The 25,045-nt window shown below is 42.7% G+C and overlaps 1 long non-coding RNA gene across 1 annotated transcript; it reads right to left on the bottom strand.

Annotated features, from left to right (window-relative positions):
- Window positions 1-523: 523 nt before the first annotated feature.
- On the bottom strand, window positions 524-3,855 carry LOC138837157 (uncharacterized). The gene is made up of 2 exons (XR_011375206.1): window positions 3,541-3,855; window positions 524-3,142 (listed from the first exon to the last, which is right to left on the bottom strand). It is a non-coding gene; the product is annotated as an uncharacterized lncRNA (long non-coding RNA).
- Between the last annotated feature and the right edge of the window lie 21,190 nt (window positions 3,856-25,045).

Below are 25,045 nucleotides of genomic sequence, written 5' to 3'. Positions count from 1 at the left end.
CAGCAAGAGGCTTGGGAGTTTACCACTGAAGTCACAAGTGTCTGTGTGAGAAGCCCTATGTGTTCCTGGCTTGTGCAGTTCCTGAGGTGTGAAGGGGAAGTAGACCCAGAATGTGGAAAGGAGTTAAACATGCTGTGGCCAGGCATGTGATCCTGGGATGGACACAGGGTCAGTAAGTCCAGTGGACACAACCTGAATGTCCTTAGCATGGCTGTTGGGCACGGTCTATGGTACCAAACTGTCAGCTGACAGCACTGTCCCCTCAGAAGTGTGGCCCAAGGAACACAACTCAGGAAGAGTAGGGATGGAATGGAGCTATTCCCAGGATGCCAGATGGTGTCTTGGAGGCTGAGGTATGTCCATGAATCATGGGTGGCCACTCAGCTGCACACAGGCATGCCCTAGCAAAGCACTTGCCACTATCCCTCCCACCATTGTTACTCCTCTTTTCCTTTCCCAATTGAAGGTGTTATACCCAAGTCCTAGAGATCCTCCAACAACCACTGAGAGACCAGGCAACCCGAACTGCAAAATGCAAGGTTTATTCAACAAGCCAAGGCTTGGGCCTCGTCCCATACCCGCAGAAGGCAAAAAACACAAAATTACAGCAATGCTATGGTTTAGGGACAAGTTCGATTGTGATCGGTCAGGGACCAGGTGTCTGCTTGAACCATCAAGGCAGACAACTCTTGTGGTTAATCTTCTGCTGACTGGGTCGCGAAACCATCTTGTTCTTGGGTGTTCTGCAATCTTTAAAAAACAGTTCTCAAAAATTTTGCACAAACATGTTATTATTCAGCTCATTTTTGCAACCTTTGCAACATTAACTCAGAACAGGAATTAGAGACTGACACAAGTCAACTTTAGAAGCTGTCACAATATGGCTTTAGTTTGGTTCTTACATTCCCCCCTTGAGTTTTGGCACAGTTATCAATCTTGATGACATTACATCTCAGTTTCAACATCAGATGTGTTTACAGGAGTATAGGTGTGTTGTACCATTAATTGTATTGTAACAATCTGTTTAGCAAGCAAGGCCCAACAGTAAGCAATAGCAGTAATATAAGCAAGGGTCCAATTAATGTAGAAATTAAGGTAGTTAACTAAGGAGAAAAATTAAACCATGATTCAAACGATCCTTGTCCAGCCTCTTACTTTTTCTTTCATTCTTCTAATCCTTCCCTAACTTTTGCCATGTTATTTTTTACTACCCCTGAGTGATTTACATAAAAACAGCATTCTTCTCCTAATGCAACTCATAGTCCACCTTGTTGTAAAAATAGTAAGTCTAGTCCTCTTCTATTCTGTAAGGCCACCTCTGTTAAAGAGGTTAAAGAATCTTGCAAGTGGGAAATTGAGCTTTCTATTCTTTTAATCTCATCTACTGATTCCCTCATGGCTGAATAATGCTGTTCCTGTCTTGTTAAAGCCGCTATTCCTGATCCTAACCCTCCAATGCTTGCACCTAACAGCAGGCTAATTGTAATAGCTGTGAAAGGCTCTCATTTATATCTATCTTTCTTAAATTTTGGAGCTTCATATAAACCTAAAAATTCCTCATTACTATGGTAAAAAAAAAGTCTTGGTAACAATCTTATCATCACACAATATTCCCCTGCATTCATTATAACTTATATGCACACAACTAGTTAGTCCAGATTGATTATACACCCACCATGTATTGCTAGGAGGGATCAAATATTTCATCTGTTCATTCCCCTTCTCAGGCTGTTTTATGATTTTGTTGGTTATCCAGTTCATATCCTGAGGTACTTCACCTATGCAGATCCCTTGACCTGTAACTCAGCCCATTGTTAATCCAACTTGACTAGTCCATCTGCACTCATTTTGGTTCACAGACCTCGTTACATTACCTACCACTGCTATCCCCTCATAATAAGGTGGAACAGTGTCATAGCATAGCCAACAAGAGTTAGTTAATTCTGAGGTAGAGGCATTTAATAATGCAAAGGAACCTATAACCAATTCTATTCGTGGATTTTTAGGCAATGCTAGTACTAGGTCCACTGGTTCTACTTTTCTGGGGGTGGCTGCCCTACTAATGTAGTGTGTTACTCTGTAACTATAGGGTAGTTACGTTTTCAGGTTGGGGTGGTGCAGGTGGGGCTTTCTCAGGCCGAATAGGCTGAATAACCTGGTTAGGGCCCACTGGGGCGATTCTAATGACTTCTTGTCTAAGGTTTATTCTGAAAATTAATCATGGTCATAATCATCCTTATGTAGCCTCAGTCCCCATGTCCTTCCTTGGGCCCAACCAAAATTGTTTCCCTTTCTCAGTAAACGTAATAGTTAGAGGATTACACCGGAATTCTTTGCACGGTCCATCTAGAATTGCTCCACAATTTTTTTCACCCTGATAGGTCCATTTTCTAGCCATAGTAATAAGGTCCCAGTTAGAGGACGGCTTCCAATGTCCATCTCCTGTGGTTTCACAACCCCATTCTTTGCAAAAATAGTCTTGTTCATAACCACACCTTTTTGCAAGATCTGGGCTCCTCCCATCCCTAGGACAGACATAGATAGGCCATCTCCCTAAGTAATATCTTCTGGCTGGGGTTGCACATCCTCCTGGCCTGTTGTCTAGTCCATGTGAGTTACAATGTCTTTTTGTTGCTGTACGAGTTGTTTGGCCATTGCATTCAGGCAGTTTGCTAGGGTCATAATGGTAGGGAATATCCCAACTCCCAATTGCTAAATCACATAAGTCTATTGTTAAGTCTGGCCACCAGGTATTAAGTGGGGCTTCTGTTGTTGCCACAGGGATAGGTTTGCCCATTTAGGATTCACCAGCCAACATAGTTGGTAAGGGGCAGAAGGGTTAATTCCCTTTACCACAGTGCTTATCAATAGTAGAATCAGTCCTTGGACAATCTTCTGATCTTCAATTTTAGTGGGTTGCTTGGGTGAGGCACACCCTCCATGCTGACACTGAAGATGCTGCTGGTCCTCCTCCTCAGGATTGAAGGGATCAGCTGGCTTGGCATGGGTGTGGTGGATCCATGCAGTTACTCCGTCCACCTTTAAAGCTGTAGGAGTGGTCAGAATCACCATGTATGGCCCTTTCCACCTGGGCTCCAGTGTCCTTGGGTGATGCCTTCTGACCAGGACTCAGTCCCCAGGCCTGAAAGAGTGAGGAGTGGGTATAGAAGCAGATTCATAAATGGCTTTTATCTTAGGACAGATTTCTCCTTGCACCTTCTGCAAGGACGGAACAGTGGTTATTAAGTCTCCATTACCTAGCTCAGCCAATAATTCTGATTGGAGACTAAGGATCATTGGAGGTGGATTGCCAATCATGATCTCAAAGGGAGTCAATCCTAACTGGTAAGGAGAGTTCCTAACTCTGAACAGGGCCAAGGGAGGAAGGGTCACCCAGTCTGCGCCAGTCTCCAAGGCTAATTTAGTCAAGGTCTCTTTTAGTGTCCGATTCATTCTTTCAACCTGTCCTGAACTCTGGGGTCTATAAGCACAGTGCAATTTCCAATCTGTCCCCAGTGCAGTGGCTATTCCCTGACTTACCTTGGATACAAAGGCTGTTCCATTGTCCGACCGTATTACTGCAGGAAACCCATATCTTGGGAGAATTTCCTCTACAATCTTCTTGGTCACTATTCCCGCAGTCTCTTGCTTGGTTCGGAAAGCCTCAGTCCATCCTGAAAAGATGTCTACAAACACTAGTAAATACTTATAACCAAACTTTCCTTTCTTAAGTTCAGTGAAAGCCACTTCCCTGGCCTAGTCACCCTTATTCGGCTTCCATTAACTTCCTCTCCCCTTCTGGCATTAGTTAGCTGACATGCTCTACATTTTTTAACAATGTCTTCTATTAGTCCATTTCCTTCTCTTATCTTGATTTTCGAGCCTCTTAGCAAGTCCTGCATCCTCCTGGTTCCCATGTGTGAGGCATGGAGAATTCTTTTTAACATCTGTAGTCCTAGAACTCGGAGAATTAAAAATTTTGCGTGAGCTAGGTGCCACCATCCATCTAGTTTTGGGGCCATAGGAAGGAAGTTTTGATGCCCATTCCTCTGCCTTTACTGGTAGCATTCTAGGTCCAGGATGTATGTGTCTGGCCACCAAGGTGATTAATTTTCCAGCTGCTGCTTGTCTAGCAGTCTGATCGGCCAATCTGTTGCCTTTCGCTGTGTTGGTGTCCCCTTTTTGATGCCCTGGACAGTGCATGATGGCCAGCTGTACTGGCTCCCACACAACTCTAAGCAGTCCCAAAAATCTCTTCCTTATTTTTAATAGATTTTCCCTCTGCTTTTAGCAGGCCTCTTTCTTGATATATAGTTCCCTGTATATGGGTTGTTGCAAAAGCATACCGACTGTCTGTGTAGACATTCATTCTTTTCCGTCCAGCCACGTTTAAGGCTTTTGTTAATGCTACTAGCTCCACTCACTGGGCTGAGGTCCCTCTGGGCAATGCTTCGGCCCATACTGCCTGATCTTCCGTGGTCACTGCAGCTCCCGCATATCTGTGTCCATCCCTGATGAAACTGCTTCCATCGGTGTACCGGGTCAGGTCAGGATTCTGCAGTGGTTGGTCTTGTAGGTCTGCTCTGGTCCCATGGACATGAGCTAGTATTTCCTCACATTGATGTAGCGGCTGCTCGTAGTCAGGATCTTGCAGTAGAGTAGCTGGGTTGAGGGAAGTTGGCATGCAAAAGGTTAAGTGTCCTGAGTTGAGCAGGAAAGCCTGATAATGGGTCATCGTCTCATTGCTTACCCATCTATCAGGTGGTTGCTTAAGAACTCCTTCCAGAGCATGGGGAGTGGCCACAGTCAGGGGCTGTCCCAGCGTTATTTTTGTGGCATCTTTAACCAGGAGAGCCACTGCTGTTATTATTCTTAAGCATGGTGGCCATCCAGTTGCCACAGTGTCCAGCCTTTTTGATAAATAGGATACAGGCCTTTTCCATGGTCCCAGCTTCTGGGTTAGCACTCCCTTAGCCACTCCCTCCTTTTCATCCACAAAAAAGGGTAAAAGGTTTATATACATCTGGCAAGGCCAATGCTAGGGCCTGCAAGAGGAGTCGTTTCCGAAGTTCAAAGGCCTGCTGTTGTGCATCAATCCAAATAAAGTTATTTTCTTTTAGTTTTGTGGCCTCATACAGGGGATGGGCTATTTCTGCAAAGCCTGGTATCCAGTCTGCAGAATCCTGCAGTCCCCAGAAACTCCCTCACTTGCTTTGGAGTTTTTGGAGAGGGTATCTTTAACACAGTCTCTTTCCTTGCCTCAGTCAGCCACCTCTGCCCATCTCTGAGGATATATCCCAAATACTGTATTTCTGGTTTACAAAGCTGGGCTTTCTTAGCCGATGCCCGATACCCCAGCCCTTCCAGAGTTTGTAACAGATTGGCAGTTCCTTCTCTGCATTCTAATTTGGTCTTAGTGGCTATCAGTAGATCATCAACATACTGCAACAGACTCACCCCTGGGTTCCTTTCCCGATACTCATGTAGGTTTTCATGAAGTGCTTCATCAGAGTAGGGAAATTTTTGAATCCCTGGGGAAGTCTAGTCCAGATTAGCTGTCCACTGATGCCTCCCTCAGGATCATACCACTCAAATGCAAACAATACCTGTCTTTTCAGGGCCAGGGGAAGGCTGAAAAAGGCATCTTTTAAGTCCAGGACTGAATACCATTTCCTATCCAGAGGTAAGGAACTCAGCAAAGTATAAGGATTTGGCACAGTTGAATGAATGTCCATTACTCTTTTATTTACTTCTCTCATGTCCTGAACTGGCCTATAATTGGAGCTGTTGGGCTTCTGAACGCGCAGTAAAGGTGTGTTTCTGGCTGATTGCGTCTGTATGACTCCTTTTATCAACCTGCGTATATGTGGAATTATGACTTTTCAGGCATCAATGGACATAGGATACTGCTTTATTTAAACTGGGTCTGCTCCTGATTTCAGCACTTTGGGGGACTCTGTATGACATCTGGATAAGGACTAAATCTAGAACTCATTTGAGCAAATCTGTTCTGATTCTGGAGGTGTCCAGAGGTCAGACTACAGATGAATGCCCACCATTATGAATATTATCCATGTTGACCCCATTATCATTGGACTGCAAATATAATATCCAGTGCCTCAGGCAAATGGAAATCTCTTGGAGGAGTGGTCAGTTGGAGCCTCCTATTTTCCCCCAAACACTCATCATTTTGGTCATCCCAACATGTGAGAATAAATGTGCTCATTTATTCTACAATTCGATCTGAAATAGCTATTACCTGCCAGGATCCAGACTCCATTCCCGTATCCTCCTCCTTGCCTCCATGACATGAATCTCTTCTTGTGTAAAACTGCCTCTCTGTGCCTGTATGGAAATTGGAGATTGTAAGGGTTTATGTATAAAACTTAAAGGGGTGAAAGGATCCAAGAGTTGGCATATAAAACACAATTGTTAGGCATCAGTGGCTAACATCTGTAATCCTAGCTATGCAGGAGGCAGAGATATTGAGGGTCATGGTTCAAAGCCAGTCTAAGCCAAAAATTAGAGAGAATCTTATCTCCAATGCACCAACACAAAGATAGAAGTAGAGGTCTGCCTTAAGTGGTAGAACACCAGCTTTGAGCAAAAGAGCTAAAGGACAGTAAGCAGACCCTGAGATCAAGCTCCAGGATCAGCAAAAAAAAGGTTGAAAAATTTCATAATAAAAAATACTTGGGGGAAAAAAGAAGAAAAACCATTCCACACGTCTTCCCTAACTTAGGGGAGTTGTGCCCCAAACCATGCTGACAATTGATTCTGAAGCATGAATAAAAACAAGAACTCAGAGTAGATAAGGAAACCTGAGGTTGCTGAGACTCTAGCATTTCTTTCCTTCTGTCTTATTTTTTTTGTCATCGTGGGGTTTCAACTCTGAACCTGGGTGCTGTCCCTCAGCTTTTCAGCTCAAGGCAAGCGCTCTACCACTTGAGCCACAGCACCACTTCTGGTTTTCTGAGTAGTTTATTGGAGATAAGAGTCTCAAGGACTTTCCTGCCTGGGCTGGCTTTGAACTGAGATCCTCAGATCTCAGCCACCTGAGTAGCTAGGATTACAGGTGTGAACCACCAGCGCTGGGCTTCGCATTTTTTTCTAATTGGAATACCAAAGCAGAGATAGCCACATTTTCTAGCAAGATATGAGAAATTGTTTTCTGCAGAACCCAAACATCTCACAGAGAAAAGACTTCAAGAAGAAAATACCCCTCAGAATTCTCCTAAGTCAGCCCAACCAATCATCATAAAATGCAAACATACATGCACACAAAAAGGTCTGGATGAACCCTGTCATTGGTACCCATGCTTAAATGAAAGCAGACAACCAAAGAAGATTGATGTAAGAGAAAAGAACGACAACAGAAAAAGAGAAGATAGGAAACATACTTTGGAGGTGTCAGAGGTGAGAGGAGAGAGGAACAAATGCTATTCAGGAAGATGAAAAACTGAAAGAGAAAAACAAAATCTGTCCTTAGCCTGTGAGAGAGAGCAGCCAGAGACACTGAATCCATAAAGTTAAAATATGATTCTATTAAAAGAGTCATAACAAAGCTGAAAGAACTCTTGGAAAATAAGGATGTGATTGGAGAAATAAAAACCTAAGGATCATAAGACAGAGTAGAAGATAATCTATCAAATATAAATACATAAAAGACTAAACAATGGATAACAAGGAAGAAAATACTAGAAACACAGATAATCCATCCAGAAATTCCAGCACCTGTGTAACAGGAAGTCTGATACAGAAATGAGGGAAGAATAGAAAGGCAGTAATCACAGAATATTTTCTAATTCTTTCCTATAAGGAAATAACCTGAGTTTCCACAGTGAGAGGCTCAGCACAAGCTGAGCTATAATTACAAGCTCACGCCTGTAATCCTAGGTACTCAGGAGGCTGAGATCTGAGGATCATTGTTCAAAGCCAACCTAGTCAGCAAAGTCCCTGTCAGCCTCTTATCTCTAAAACTCAAAAACCCAGAAGTGGTGCTGTGGCTCAAGTGGTAGAGCACTAGCTGTGAGCACAAAAAGGTTCTGGGACAGTGTCCAGGCCCTGAGCTCAAGCCCCACAACAGACAACAACAAAAACAAAGATCAGTACAGGATAAAACAGGCTTAAGTCAAGGCTAGTGCTCAACAATCAATGATCAAAGAAATTTCTCATTTCTCCAGATGAAGAACAAAAGATACAAATGTTGTTTTTGGTGGTGATGGTATTTTTGCTTTTTTTTTTTTTCTTCTGTGAGGTGAGTAAAGAAAGGACCAGAAAGGGAGGAAAGGAGAATAAACAAATGGACTCATGCAATTCAGTAGACACTATCTGGAAAATGACATATAACTTGTGGGGAGGGATGGGAGGGGGAAACAGGGAAAGTAAAGGAAGGGGTGACAGTGTCCAAAAGAAGAAATGTACTCATTACTTGACTTATGAAATGGTAGACCCTCTGTACAACACATTAAAGTTATATTAAAATATATCAACAATAAATTACATTAAATTATATTTAAATTTTTGTATTAAAATTTAAATTATATTAAAATTAAAATCATATTTGAAAAGCTAAAAATTCCCCTAGAGAAAAAAAAAACACTTGAATACATACCAATGCTCACTCAATAGAACTTCATGAAACTTTAAAGAAAATGAAACCAGTCCTTTTAAATGAGAAGAGAAAATAATTTTATAACCCAGAGTCCTCTTCCCAAGTTAAAGGTCAATGAAGTGCAGAGATTAAATCAGTGTTATTTCAGAAAACAGTTTTCCTTTCAATGTTTGTTCCTGTGGTGTCTATTCTGAGAAAACTCCCAAAAGAAGCTCTTCACTATGGTCAATAGACACATGAAGAAATGCTCAATTTCTCTAGCCATAAAAGAAGTGTTAATCAAAACAACATTGAGATTCCACCTCACCCCACTTAGAATGGCTAGAATCAAGAAAACCAGTAACAACAGATGTTGGAGGTGATGTGGACAGAAGGGAAGCCCATTGCATTATTAGTGAGAGTGGAAACTTGTTCAACAACTTTTGGAAAGTAGTATGGAAGTTCCTCAAAAGACTCCACATAAAGCTCCCCTATGACCCAGCAATCCCACTTTTGGGCCCCAAATGATCACAAACAAAACTACACTAAAGCTACCAGCACAACTATGTTTATCTCAGCATTATTTAACATAGCTAAGCTATGGAACCAACTCAGATTCCCTCGGTAGATGAATGGATCAAGGAAGCATGGTGTATATATATATATATATATATATATACACACACAATGGAATTCTATGCCTCCATCAGAAAGACTTGGAAAAAAATTATATTAAGTGAAGTCAGGCCCAAAGAAACATAGGTCCCATGGTTTCTCTTATTTGCAATAACTGGTATATGTCTAGGACATGCAGCAAAGGTCAAAAGCTATATACATATGACCATATAAGATGATGTTAAACAAAATGAACCCAAAGATAGACAGTGGGTTTTTTTCTTTCTAGCTATTGTTTTTAACATATTTATAATGTAGTATGTGCTTTTTTTGTTTCTTTGGTCTGTTCCTTCCCCATGGTAAAATCCCTGTTTTATTCTAGTGTCCTACTTCTTGTATATACATTTTTCTAATTTGGGGAGGGGAAGGGAAAAAACAGGTGCTTAAATAGGGATAGAGGTTGGCTCATTGTAACAATGAGATGTACAAGACAATATGTTGAAAACAAACAAACTTTACAACTTCAGGCACGGGGGAGGGGAGTGGGGAGAGGAGTTGGGGAGGTAGGGAAGAAAGGAATGGTAGGGGAAAAACAAAGGAGGGGTAACAATGCTTGATAGGAAATGTACTCATTACCTTACTCATGCAACTGTAACCTCTGTACAGTAACCCCTCTGTACAGTATCTTTACAATAAAAATATATATTAAAAAACAAGCTCTTCACCAAGATGACAAGAGCAAAACAGCAAGGTGATGGACATGAGGTTTAGTTGGGGAAAAGAAGAGAAGAAATTCACAAAGATGACAACAGGAGAGACCCCAATAGGAGAGTGGACAGAAAATACAGAAACAGGGACATATACAGGTTCAAACAAGTCAGAAACTCAACAGGTCATAGCTCCAAAAATATGTTCTAGAACATTTCCAGAAAGTATGTTCTTGAATGGGTTCTAGAATAGGCACTGGAATAGTTTCCAGGATTGGGTCTGGAATGTATTCTAGAATCTGTTGTACAATGTTTTCTACAATCAGTTGTACACCCAATATGTCTGAAAGTAGTGAAGAGAAATGAGAACACATAACGACAGTATGGTTGATGGAGGCATATTTTAATCTTTAATTTTAATTTTTAATTACATTTAATTTTAAATTACATATGTATATAATTTATACATAAACTTTATGTACACATTTATTTATATATTTATATAATTTTATATAATTTATGTATAAATATACATTGGCATATATTATATTATACCATTATATTATACATATATTACATTATAATTACTTTAAATTATATACATATATATGTATTTATTCACAAATTATATACATATATGTAAAGGCAAGTCCACAGAAAATAAAGTTAGAATCATGTCTTTGTGGCTTAGCAAAGAATGACATTCACCTAAAGTAAGCTTCCAATATTCATGTAATCACCTATGTAGTACCCACAGGAAGGATTCAAAGGATGAAGATGGGATTTGTGCATTAAAGGGGTATTGGGGATGACCAATAACTACTATTTCTCTTTAGTGGAGCATGTGTGCCAGAACTGGGACTTGAACTCGGGGCCTGGACCCTGACCCTGAGCTTTTGTGCTCAAGGCTAGCACTCTACGACTTGAGCCACAGCTCCACTTCTAGCTTTTTGGTGTTTAACAGGAGATAAAGAGTTTCACAGACTGCTTTTCTGCCTGAGTTGATGTTGAACCATGATCCTCAGATCTTCCTTACAGGTGTGAGCCACCGGTGCCCAGCTGACACACACTATTAAAGGTACAAAATTGAAATTGTTGGTTACCATATATATAGTCAATTATCCTTGAAAGAAGTATTTGATTCTGTAAACTTTTATTCAAAATGAAAAACTATCCAGGCACTGGTGGCTCATATATTTAATCCTAGAGACTCAGAAGGCTGAGATCTGAGGATCTTAATCTGAAGCAAAAAGAAGCTGGAAGCGGAGCTGTGGCTCAAGTGGTCGAACTAGCTTTGAGCAAAAGAAGCTCAGGGACAGCACCAGGACAGGCACAAAAAAAAATTAAAACCATATTTAGATGCATGGAACTGAATGCCCTAAATTCAAGACCCAAGTCAGGCACAAAAATATTTTAAACCATATTTAGATGCATGGAACTGAATATGGAGCTTATATATAAACCCCACCATCTAGAGCCAAGTGATTTTTGACCATGCCCAGAAAAGACAAGCAGGCACTGGAAAAGGGACAATCTTTTCAATACATGAGACTGGAGAAATTAGATATCTTCCCTGCAGATGAATAAAATCAGATCCCTATCTCTCAGCAGTTTTAAAAAAAGAAATCAACTCAAATGGATCCATGATTTAAATGAAGATTTGAAACTGTGTGATTATGATGTTTATGTGTAACATTTCAATCAGGTAATACTTTATTTTCCTCATGCATTTTCTTTTGAGACTGGGACTCAATTTGGGTATCTGATGTTTTTGCTCAGCGGCTGGTGCTCTATCACCTGAGCCATGCCTCCAACCCCAAACACGATTGCTTTATGACAATTGCAAATTAGGGACAAGTACTGGGAAAAGCAGACTAGCACATTACTTACAGGAACACACAAAGGATCAAGGCCATCACAAGCCAAGTCCCTATAGAATAATGAGATGAGATTGTTTTTACAATCAAATGACTCTCACTCTCTTACCTTTCCTTCTGGCCTCCTCAATTAGAGCCAAGCAGCTTTTGGTTACATTCATATAGGTAAACTTTCTTCTCTAAAACCTTTTTCTTATTAGACAACTTAAAAAGTAAAAATAATCCAGATGCTGGTGGCTCACACCTATAATCCTAGCTATTCTGGAGGCTGAAATATGAGGATTGAGGTCCAAAGCCAGCCCATGAAGGAATGTATCTGAGACTCTTATCTCCAATAAACCATCAGAAAACAAGAAGTGGTACTGTGGCTCAAAGTGAAAGATAGCTAACCTTGAGCTGAATAGCTCAGGGACAGTTCCCAGGCCCTGAGTTCAAGCCCCAAGACTGTACAAAAAAAAAAGCAAAAATACCTTTTTGAATACACAGATGAACAATTACACTTTCACTAAGCTCCCTTCCAAAAAAGGACAGAATACAAACATACATAGTAGCACAAAAGAATTTTTTTATTGCGAAAATACTGTACAGAGGGGTTACAATTACATGGGCAAAATACTGAATACATTTCTTATTAAGCATTGTAGCCTCCTCCTTTGTTTACCCTTCTCTTCCCATCCTAACTCCCCCCCCAAGTTGTAAAGTTCATTTTCGACATGACAACTTGTACTTCTCATTGTTGCAACAGGTCCACCTGTATCCTTATTTAAACAACTTGTTTTTCCCTTCCCCTCCACAAATTATACCGACATCAAATACAGTGAAAGCAGGATATTCCTTCCACATACTAGAAAATGGGTTTTGCAAGATTGGCCAAAAGAAAGAAAATTGTAAGGAAAAAATAGTCTCATATAGTAGGATGCTACCAGAATATTCAAGCTTCAGAAGACAATATGGAAACAGCTATAAAAATTAAATCACATTTCTGAATCAGCAGTTTCTTCACTAAGCATTTAGCCTAAAGTATGCTAGGAAATTGTAGAGCTGCATATAAAGCAACCAGAAAAGAAAAAGAAAAAGAAAAAAAACACAAGCATCTGTCAATACCAAACGGGGCTAGACACCTGTGGCTCACACCTGTAATTCCAGCTACTTTGGAAGCTGAGATCGGAAGATCAAAGTTTGAAGCCAACCCAGTCAGGAAAGTCTGTGAGATCTTATCTCAAATTAACCAGCAAAAAGTAGAAGTGGAGCTATGGCTCAAGTGGTAATGCTAGGCCCCAGTACTGACACACACACAGAGCCATTGGGTTGCATCATTAAGTATTGCACATCCTTACAATATAATCCTGCACACTCTTTAAAAAGAATAAATTCAACATATCTCACTGGCACAGAAAGGCTTCTAAAATATATGGCTTAGCTAAGAAAATCAAGGTTCTACACAACACCCTCATATTTTTGTACGTGTCCCCAAACTGCTTTCCAGAAAGGAAAAGCTGTCACTTTGGAGAGAGGCTAAAGCTCAGGAGGAAGAACTTTGGTTTGGCTGCTATTTGGTTTTGTGCTGTTGGATGAACTTTGGGCCTCATATATGTTAGACAAATGCTTTACCATCAAGATATACTTCCAGCCCTTGCTTGGTTTCTAAGCCTTTTGAAAGGTTTCATGTCCCACCATAACTAAGGATCATTTATTTATTTTTAAATCACCAATTGTAAAGAGAGAGATCATGCTTGAAAAGCAATGGATTAGTTCTGGCTCTAAGGATGAAAATGACTTTCTGAACTTTTCTTCAAAAATTAGCAACAAGCTGGGTGCCGACAGTCATGCCTATAATCCTAGCTATTCAGGAGGCTGAGATCTGAGAATCCTGAGCAGACAAATCTGGGAGGCTTTTATTTCCAATTAACCAGCATAAGAAAGTACAGGTATGGATAAAGTGGTAGAACACCAGCCATGAGCAACAAAGTTGAACAAGAGCAAGCAGAAGGTTCTAAGTTCAAGCTTTAGTACTGGCATGCGCACGCGGGCACACACACACACACACACACACACGCACACACACACACACACACGGTTAGCAGCAATCTCAGAACTAAACTTTCAGACTATTGCTGACTACTCTGGAGGAATGGGAGCACTTGTTTCTTCTAATCCTTTAGAAGAGGTCAGGGACTACTGGTTGCTACCAGTAGCTCAGCATCAGCAACTTGTTCAATACATGCAGGAACAAATGGGAGTTGAATGAGGTAATGCCTGACAAACGTGCCAGAAGGAGGTGACCACCCTTCCCCGAGGGAGCTAAGGCCCTCTGTCCCTCTGAGATGTGACCCCTAACCTCTGAATCCTCATTTGGGAAGAAGGTGACTGTCACACTGACTCCTTTTTCTGGCATGATGGATGAGGAGGATCAGAACATAAACGGAAGGCTTCTGCAGTGGTGGCTTCTATTGGCTTTCTGAACACATCGTGCAGCTGGCTGGCTGTCAGGAGCAGGGACCAGCAATTTATGACAATCCCTAAGCAGAAGCAGCCTCTACAATGCTGGTTCAGCAGTAGCCCAGGGACCGGAGCCAAATTTTCACTCTCCTTGAAGCTGTAGCTCCTCTTGCACCAAAGCAGAAGAAGGAAGAGGCCCTGGTCTCTCTCTCTCTCTCTCTCTCTCTCTCTCTCTCTCTCTCTCTCTCTCTCTCTCTCTCTCTCTCTCTCTCTCTCTCTCTCTCTCTCTCTCTCTCTCTCTCTCTCTTGGGACCTGAATATATCACTGTTGTTGAGATGATGTAGACCTAGGCAACCCAGATAGCTTCACCAGGCCCAGCCCTGCCAAGTGACACACAGGGATTTGCGACCCATCTCAAGATGCCATAATTCATGTTGCCAAAAACCAGGCAGAGCTCTGCAGCTGATACAGCAGTCCAGGTAGAACAAGTTTGACTGATGGAGCCCATGAGGCATGAGTCTATTCCCTAGCTTTGCTGTTTGTCAGTGAGTTAATCTTGGACAAGCTGCTTAACATGTGTCTCCATCTCTTAACTATAAAATGACAAGTGTGTGTGTGTGTGTGTGTGTGTGTGTGTGTGTGTGTGTGCACGCGTGTGTGTGCATCTGACAGTCCTAGAGCTTGAACTCAGGGCCTAGGCACTTCTCCTGAGCTTTTATGCAGCTCAAGGTTGGTGCTGTACATAAAGCTCTTTATTTTTGGTGGTTAATTGGAGATGAGGCTCTCAGATTTGCCTGCCCAAGCTGGCTTCAAACCATGGTCCTCAGATCTCAGCTAGAATTGTAAGTATAAGCCACTGGCCCACAGTTAGGCAATTTTTATAAAAGACAACTGCTTTGATTGTAGGCTTGTTGTGAGAATGGAGGGAGATAGACCATTTGTGGAGGCCACTGTGTAGCAGGCAGTTCAGGAAGTAAAATGGGATCCTATTTATGATCAAAGAGATTGCATCTGGTGATCATATCACACATGGCTTCTTGAAAGGGTAAGGGATTGGGAAGAAGACAGCTAAAACATTCTTCACCAGATGGAGGTGGCCAGGAATGAACGAAAGGAACCATAGAAACAGGAGAAAAGGAAGAAGAGGTAACCAGAGTCGGGCACCAGTGGCACATGTCTGTAATCCTAGCTACTTGGGAGGCTGAGATCTGAGGAGAGATCTGAGATCTCATCATTCAAGGTCAGCCTGGGCAGGAAAATGTATGAGACTCTTTTTGTCAATTAAGCACCAAACACAAACACACACACACACACACTCACACACACACACACACACACACACACACACACACACACACACACACACACACACACACACACACACACACACACCGCCCATCCCATAGATGGCTTATTGATGCAATTACATGGTTCAAAGCCAGTGGCACCTGATGGGGAAGAAAAAGACAAAACCAGAAAGGGCAGGATGGCCCCAGCCCTACTCCCTGGGGCCGGCTGTACAAGTGCCAAGTGCCTTTTCCTTGTGAACCACAGGGGCAGATGCGGGCCGGCAAGCAGACAGGACCACAGCCCTGGCAACAGGAGGAAGTGGTAGTTGAGGTTTCCCGGTAGCTCTCTTGATCCTCTCTGGACCTCAGGACCTCTCCTAGGCTCCCCAGTGCTTTCCCTCTCTGCTCTCTGCTTGGCCTGCTCCAGAGGGACAGACAGACAGAAGTTAAAAGAGCAAGGTAAGTTTCCTTTCACAAAGAGCAAGGTAAGTTTCCTTTCACCCCTACCCCATCTCCTCATCCCTGTCCAGGGGCAGGGCGTACAGAGGTGGACACACAGGGAATCAAGAGCTCCGGGCTGCTGCCATTGGATCAGTGGGAAACTGGGCTGTTTGCATTTCCAAGTGCTGAATGGCCAGCCACTGTGATGTCCATGTTAATAATTCCTGATGCTTTGTATTCCAGCAAATGTTTAATCACTCACTGATCAATAATCCTCACTAGGCTGTTCTTTTTTCCTTTTTTTAAAGAAACAAATCCCTTTTTACTCTTCAAATCCTTAAATAAAATTAGGCTGCTTTAGCCTTGGATGCGTTATTCCTCAAAGAAGCTGTGTGGTTTCATAACCTCGTTTGGGGTATTTTTAAAGGGACTGCCTAGACACACTTGCTCTTGGTGTCACCTAACTTGTCTCTGCAATTGCTGTGTGTTATAAGCTGGTTTCCTCAGACACTGCTTTCAACACAGATCTACTTTTTTTTCCCTCAAAAGAAGAAAATAATACAAAGTGAAGTTATTTGCCCTAACTAAATCAGTGAGTCTAATCTTTGCATTCCTGGCTTACACTTAAGTCCTTCTGTACAACTTGATTTCTACCTTCCATCTATAATTTCTTTCCAAAAGCATATTGAAAGGAAAACAACTCCATTCCTAGGCCATCTTAAGAAGCTGTACTTCTTTCTTAGAGGCACGGCTGAATGTTTTGGAAAATGCACATGACACATGGAAAGAGACAACGGCTCTGTCCTCACAGGGGATGGACTGGCAGGGGGGTCTCACAATCCACTCCAGGTCCACCAAAGTTCCACAAACAATGGCAACAGAAAGAAACTGCCTTTCATCTGTAGCAGCAACCAAAGCAGCAACTTTCACCAAAGCTAACCCAAGCCAGGGGTGCGTCCCACACACACCAACCACTTCCACAGTTAGCCCATAAGAGCCCCAGCAGCTCACCACAATATTTATTAGAAAAACACATAATTTGTGGTGGAGAAAGAAGAGTCTCTCATACAAAAAAGAAAAGGAAGAAAAGGGGGGGGGGAAGCTCTTTCAAATGCAATTAACCAAAGACATATTTCCTCTGTGTTTGTAAAGATCAATCTATGAGAAGCACAGTTTTGTGTGTGGGGGGGGGGGAGAGAAATGGGTTATCCCCACTAGTTAAGAAAGACAATTAAATTATTGGAGATTACCTTCATCATTAAGGAGAATGAGCTTTATTCATATTTACAGACCTAAGCAGACTTCAGTTTCCAGGTCGCAAATGAATCTCTTCTCGACTCAGATGCACATGTGGACACTGACATGGGCTGCTATTGAGTTGATTGGATAATAATCTTATTCTCAAGCTCCTGCTGGAAAGAAGAGCTCCAGAGTAGGGCAGGAGGGGGAGGGGGAGATGGGTGAGGGAGGGAGGGAGGGAGGGAGGGAAGCAAGGAAGGAAGGAAAGAAGGGATAAAAAGAAGAATCCAATCATGTATTCTTCCTGGTTGGTAAAAAAAAAAGTAACCCCAGTATCCTGGAAGGATTTCAAACACAGGCAAACAGTGTGCCGGAGGGTGTGTTAACAGCATGCCTTTGTGGTGTGGCCTGCCTGAGACACTCTTAATGAATATTACTTCCTTCCCATTGGCTGTTCCCGCTAGAAACCCAGATCCGTCCCTCCTTTCAGAAGTCAGGAATTCAGCTCCAGCCAAAGTCCAGAAAACATGCTCACACAGGGACAAGGCCCCACCATCGATCCATAGCCTTTGAGGTTGTGTCCTACAGTCAACCTGACCAACAGTACATAGGAGTGAATTTTTTCTGCCTTGGGTTGTGTTCCCAGCTTCGTGTCTGTTCTAAACTGAAGGTCCATCAAAGAAAAGAAAAATAGACAGCTTTCTTTAGAGAGAACATGCTGTCGTAAATGCTGGGGAGAAAGAACTTTCTCAATCAGGCTTCCAAAACCAGATATGAAACGTTGTCTATATCTTAAAATCCACCCAGGTGATTTTTAAAAAAAAAACTCTGTGCCAAATTAAAATAAAATCCACAATTAATATGTGTCCTTTTGTGGACTTAAGCTTCATCTCCCTCTGAAATGCCACATACTAACGCACACTTTGAAAAGCTGTTCAGAATCACTTGGAGCAGCAATATCTAAGCAGTATATAAATATGCATTCAGGTGACAGGATGATTAAGTTTTCTTTTTCAAACCATGCTCTTCTCCATAACTTCTCCTGTCTGCTTACTGACAGGAGACTTGATCTTCTCAACATTTTAAAGCAGATTAATTTTTGAGTATCTGAGAAGATATAATTCTTGCTCATAAGAAAAAAAAGCAACAAAAAATTGAAGGTGGGACAGAAGAAATGGAGAAAAATATTTTATTTTAAAAAATAGTAATAATAAAATATTTTGTGGCCCATTCAGTATTTCCCATATATAATTTATTAAAATTAGATCAAATTATGAATATTAAGTGCTCATTTGAACTAAAGTGCTTCCTCTTTCATACATACATGCACACACACACAATTTGTGTTGTATCAGTTTCAGAAGGCAACAGAAACTCTAAGGATACAAAGAAATATGGTGACCCCAGCCTCTAATACAAAGCGAGCTGGGCAGCCCTGAGCTCCTGGATTACTGAAAGGTGTTTCTGTGCACATAACAGCAAGGCCTCCACCTCTCCCTCCCTGCCTGTAACTCATTGCACAGCTGCAGGTAGCTGTGGCTCTAGTCCCCTTATCTAAGGTCCTTGGTCCTTGTTCCATATTTTCCTTACCACTATTAAATAAATGAGATGTCTTTCCTGTAATTCTAGGTTTCTGTGTTTAGAATGGAAGTGATTTTGTTTTTAATGCTTTGCTAAAGAGGGAAGAATAAAACTGAGCTCTCGCTCCAAGAGTGTTTATTTATGTTATTATAAGAGCAAACTAACTTTTCAGCACTTAGATAAAAAAATTAGTTTGCAAAGGCTAAACAACTTTCCTGTCCCTACCCCAAGAGTGGGGGCAAAATAAAAATATTCATTTGCCCTAAGACGATCACATGAGAGTTGTAAGAGTCTTCCCCCCACCCTTGAGAAAAGAGGGTAAAACCTGGGCCATAACCAGTGCCTGAGTCTGCCATGACCTCACCTAGGGGCCTTCAGCCTATGTCTGTGGTGTGTGTGTGTGTGTGTGTTCTTCAGCCTATGTCTGTATGTGTGTGTGTGTGTGTGTGTGTGTGTGTGTGTGTGTGTGTGTGTGTGTGTGTGTGTGTACACCAATGCAGACAAAGTCCCTATGCGTGGCCGATGGCCTGGTGTACTAGGGTAGCATGGTTCCTCAATAAGTGTAAATTACATCCACGTCTCCAGATTTGTTTCCATGAACTATACTAGAAAAATGCATCTTAACCAAAGATAGATATATATTATCACAGATACAAGATCATATATAGTATGTGATATATCATTGTATGATTCAATTCATACAGAGCTGAAGGCATAAAAATAACTTAAGTGGATATTGTTCAAAGTGGTAGTCATTCTGGAAGGTAGCACCTTGGAGAGACCTTAACTTATAAGGCACTTTTTGGAGTGCTGGAAGCGTTCCATTTCCTGATGGGAGTGGTACATATAGGGGGACTCATGTGTATATTTTGCCATTGGATTTTATACTTTCTAGTATGTGAGTCATTCCTCACCAAAAAGAAAAAAAGAATCTACCAAGTAAGTTCAGTGATCATTGATGACTTCTTTAAAATCCATTATTTTTGCCAACTTCAAAAAAAAATCTGTGCGAAAAAAATGGATTCTTTGCTCTGTTCATTATGAGAACAAAATCAAATGTGAATAATTTAGTGACTGGTTGAGGTTTGACATCTCAAAAGCGTTTGGGGCCTAAATTTTTCAGAAGCTCTTGGTTTCACAGTTCACGTTGGCACTCCAGGGCTTCACACCATCAGAATTCAGATATCTGCACTTGGCAATTTTATATGTGGACGTCTACACGCCACATTCTAACAGCACATCAAAACTCATTACATCCAGAAGCAAGCTCGTTATCTCAAAATAGGCACCTTCTTAACCACCAGCCCCCACCAAATTCCTTCACCTTGTTCTATTTTTGTGTCAGAGAGTTTCTCCTCTTCTCATTACCCTCTTGGAAATTTGTCTTTGAGTAACTCAGCTGTGCTTTCATACTGACTTTCCACATCTCTCATATCCTACACTTGGCCACACCTCCTATGAGCGTATTAGCAATGAACGCCTAATTAGTATTCTGGTTCCTGTCTCTGCCTCCACAGCACCACCGGGGAAATCTTCCCTCTGTGCTCCTGACAGTCCTCTGCTGCTGCAGCACAAAACCCGTCCTCAATGTGACATTCAAGGTCTCCTCTAGCCTCCTCTCCCCATGACTCCACCGCAACCCTACTGTCCATCTGCACCTCACCAGCACAGTAAGGGACCAGGCATATTCCTCCCACACCACCCCTGCTCGTGCCTCGAATCCTTCCTTTCTATGACATCCAAATATTGCATACCCCCTAAAGACAAAACATTCACTGTCTCCCTGAGATGATTTCTGTGAAATGGCTTTCCCCATTGAAGTGCCTGTGTGGTTCTATCAGTGGTCAGGCAGGTAATTCTCACCTATGCCAATGTCTCTCAGTGTTCGCTGCCCCTTTTATATTGTGGTTTTGTTATCAGTGGTGGCACACATCAGTTTATAAATACAATGCACCTTGATCATGCCACCCCTTCATCATTCTCTCCCAACCCTCCCAAAACCAGCCCTGTTCTCAATTCTTGGTTTCACAGAATACATGTTAAGTATTATGGTTGCCTTCCTCTCTTCATTCATCCACCCTCCCTCCACTTGACATACTCATACCTTTAAAGTGCCAGTTTCCTGGTATTCATTTCGTTGGACTATGAGTTTGTTTTCCTGAGGAATTTTACCCTCCGAATTATCCCCTGCAAATACCATACTTCAGTTAATACATCTGTGTACACTTGCATACAAACTGTGTCTGTTTACTTGTACACTTATGAATTAGTTTCTCATTTCCATGTGTGTAAGGACTTGTCTTCACAAAGTAAAATAAAAAAATTTCCAAGTTGAAATTTATATTAAGTGAAGTAAGCCAAGCCCAAAGAAACATAGGTCCCATGGTTTCCCTTATTTGCAATATCTAGTATATGTCTGGGTCAAGCAGAAAAGGTCAGATGAGGTGATATAGGGAAATAAACCCTAAGATATGAATTCAAATGTTTTCTTTCAAACAACTGCCCAATAAATAAGTGGGCGAAAGACTTAAAGAGAAGCTTCTCTGAAGAAGAAAGAAGGATGGCCAATAGACACATGAAGAAATGTTCAACATCCCTAGCCATAAAAGAAATGCAAATAAAAACAACATTGAGATACCACCTCACTCCAGTTAGAACAGCAAAAATCAAGAACTCTAACAACAACAGATGCTGGAGGGGATGTGGACAGAAAGGAACCTTACTTCATTGTTGGTGTAAACTTGTTCAACCACTTTGGAAAGCAGTATGGAGGTTCCTCAAAAGACTTCACATAGAACTCCCCTATGACCCAGCAATCCCACTTTCGGGCATTTACCCAAATGTTTACAAACAAGACCACACTAAAGATACCAGCACAACTATGTTTATTGCAGCATTATTTACCATAGCTAAGATATGGAACCAACCCAGATGCCCCTCAGTAGATGAATGGATCAAGAAAATGTGGTATATATACACAATGGAATTCTATGCCTCCATCAGAAAGAATGACATTTCCCCATTTGTTAGGAAATGGAAAGGTTTGGAAAAAATTATATTAAGTGAAGTAAGCCAGGCCCAAAGAAGCATAGGTCCCATGGTTTCCCTTATTTGCAATATCTAGTATAGGTATGAGTCAAGCGGAAAAGGTCAGATAATGTGATGTTAGGAAAATGAACCCTTAAATATGTATTTTAATGTTTTCGTTTCTTTCATGCATGTGTTTCTAACACATTTATAAGATTATTTCTTTGTTGCTTTGTTATGTCCCTCCCCCACAGTGTAACCCCCGCTTTCACTATATTTGATGTCAGTATAACATGTGGAGGAGATGGGGACAAACAAGTCGTTTAAGGATTCAGGTGCACCTGTTGCAACAATGAGAAGTACAAAATGTCATGTCAAAACCAACTTTACAATGTCGGTGTGGGGGGGGAGGGGGGTATAATTGGGTGGGGGGAGGGGGGAGGCTGGGAAGGGAGGTGAAGGGTAAACAAAGGAGGAGGCTGCAATGCTTGGTAAGAAATATATGCATTATCCTGCCCATGTAATTGTAGCCCCTCTGTACAGTATGTTCTCAAATAAAATAAAATTAAATTTAAAAAAAATATTTTCTTTCATGCGATTGTTTCTAACGCATTTATAAGATTCTTTGTTGCTTTGTATGTCCTTCCCCCACAGTATAACCTATGCTTTCACTGTATTTGATGTCGGTATAATTTGTGGAGGGGAAAGGGAAAAACAAGTCATTTAAACAGGGATACAGGTGGACCCATTGCGACAATGAGAAGTACAAGTTGTCATGTCGAAAACGAACTTTACAACTTCGGTGGGGAGGGGGCGGGGAGGATTGGGGGAAGGGGGGGGATGTAAAGGGATGGGAAGGGGAAACAAAGGAGATGGCTACAATGCTTGATAAGAAATGTACTCATTATCTTGCCCATGTAATTGTAACCCCTCTGTACAGTATTTTCACAATAAAAAAAATGTAAAAAAAAATTTCCAAGTTGATGAACTCCAAAGCCAAGTGTTATTTTTCTCTATGACTCAAGTGTCTCAATGAAGATCTGCTCAGAAGTCGAACTCACAAATTGCTAAGTTAGAAACATCAGCAGGGAATCTGTGTTATGTTTGCATTGCATTTAAAATGTCCTTACTAGGATATATATCAACAATAGAATGATGATCTTTTATGTTTGCACAGGCTTTTATGCCCCACCTAAAGTATCTCCTGATTCCCCTACCTTTCAAGTGAAGACAACAGCTTTTATTGGGGTCATTTCTTTCTTCTTTTTTTTGGGGGGGGGGTCCAGTCATGGGGCCTGAACTCTGGGCCTGGGCTGTCCCTCAGCCCTTCAGCTCAAGGCTAGCACTCTACCACTTGAGCCACAGCACCACTTCCGGCTTTTTTCTTTTTGCTTATGTGGTGCTGAGGAATCGAACCCAGGGCCTCAGGCATGCAAGGCAAGTGCTCTACCACTGAGCCACCTTCCCAGCCCGGGGGCCATTTAACAGAGCAAAGCCACATTCTGGAGACAGACAGTCCAATTTCCTTTGGAACAAAGAGACGAAGTTCTCCAACTCTGGCAGACCTGAAGTCAATGCCAGTTCATGTCATTACTTGATGCTGAATTACTTAACTTCTTGTGTAAAAAGATGGGGCTGCAGTGGTGCCCACCTCCTATGTGTTGTGAAGATGATTTGAGGAAATGCCAGGCATCAGGTACTGTGCAAAGAAAGTCATCAGGGGCAGAACTCCCATGCTGCACCCAGAACCTCCCCCTACACTCCCCCCACTACGCCCCCCACTGCTCCCACCACACCCCTCCATCCCCACCATGTGGGCCTCCCCACTCCAGGCTGACAAGTCATCCCTGACCTGGGCAGCCCTCCCGCTGGACCAGACACCCCTCCACCACTAATGGGATCCTGGCTGCACAAGGCCTCTGTCAGCTCTGCAGGCCAGGGCGACAGCGCCCTCCAGCAGCCACCTGCGGAACAGCACCTGCTGCCCTGTCCAGGGGGGCGGGCCCAGAGCCTGGCCAGGAAGTTCCCCCGCCAGGCACAGGGCCCCACCCGACCTCCCTGCCGTGCTAGGTGCCCTCCTCAACCTTTGCTCTGAACTGAGGGTGAAGTTGGTCCAGATTGCCTCCAACTGAGAGCCTCCGCCCTCTGCCTCCGGGACCGCGGGGACCACGGAGTGGCGGGCGTTGGGCACAGTCAGGGTGGGAGCCAAGGCCGGGCTGGGCCTGCCAACCCTCAGCCCCGCTGGCCCCGCTGACCCCGCTGACCCAGCGACCCTACGACCCCGGCCCTGCGCAGAGCAGCGGGTGACCCACAAGCTCTGTGCTCTGCTCGCTGGAGAGCCACAGAAGGGCGGCCCGGAGCATAAGGCAACATTCACACCCAGCACCTAGGACAACGGAATGACTCACACTAACACCACACACACAATCACACACACCACACACGGTCACACTCCACACAACACACACACCACACATGCTCATTCAATCACACCACACACACCACACGCTCACACTCAATTACACCACACACACGCTCACTCACACACCATACACCACTCACACCACACACCACACATGCTCTCAATCACACCACCCATTATACTCACACCACATACGTTCACACTCACGATCACACTACACACGCTCATTCAAAATCATACCACTTCCACACCACAAACGCTCATACACCACACCACACACCATACACGCTCACTCACATACACCACACATGCTCAATCACACCACACCACACCTACAGCTCTCACACCACACTCAGTCATACCAAACTCACACCACACAGTCATACCATACCACTCACGCTCACACTCACCATACACCAAAAATACCACACACTACATGCTCATACTCAATCACACCACACACACCACACTCACACTCAATCACACACACCACATATGCTTGCTCACCATCACACCACCCACACACCACACACACCACACTCACACCACATGCTCACACTCATACCACACCACACACACACACCACACACGCTCAGTCACTCACTCATACCACACACACCACACGCACTCACACTCAATCACATCACACACACACCACTCACGCTCACACACACCACACACCACCCACACTCACACACACACAACCCCCTGGTCTGTCACCTTGAGCTGAAGAGCGCAGAGACAGCACCCAAGCCCAGAGTTCAAGCCCAACAACCGACCTCTTCAAAAAAATATCCTGAACTGAACATAGCAT

Source organism: Dipodomys merriami, unplaced genomic scaffold (assembly GCF_024711535.1).
Source record: "Dipodomys merriami isolate MVZ:Mamm:240054 unplaced genomic scaffold, mDipMer1.0.p SCAF_2639, whole genome shotgun sequence".
Classification (NCBI taxonomy): Eukaryota; Metazoa; Chordata; class Mammalia; order Rodentia; family Heteromyidae; genus Dipodomys; species Dipodomys merriami.
The sequence above is the reverse complement of the archived record's forward strand: the minus strand, read 5'-3'. Positions and strand labels throughout refer to the sequence as shown.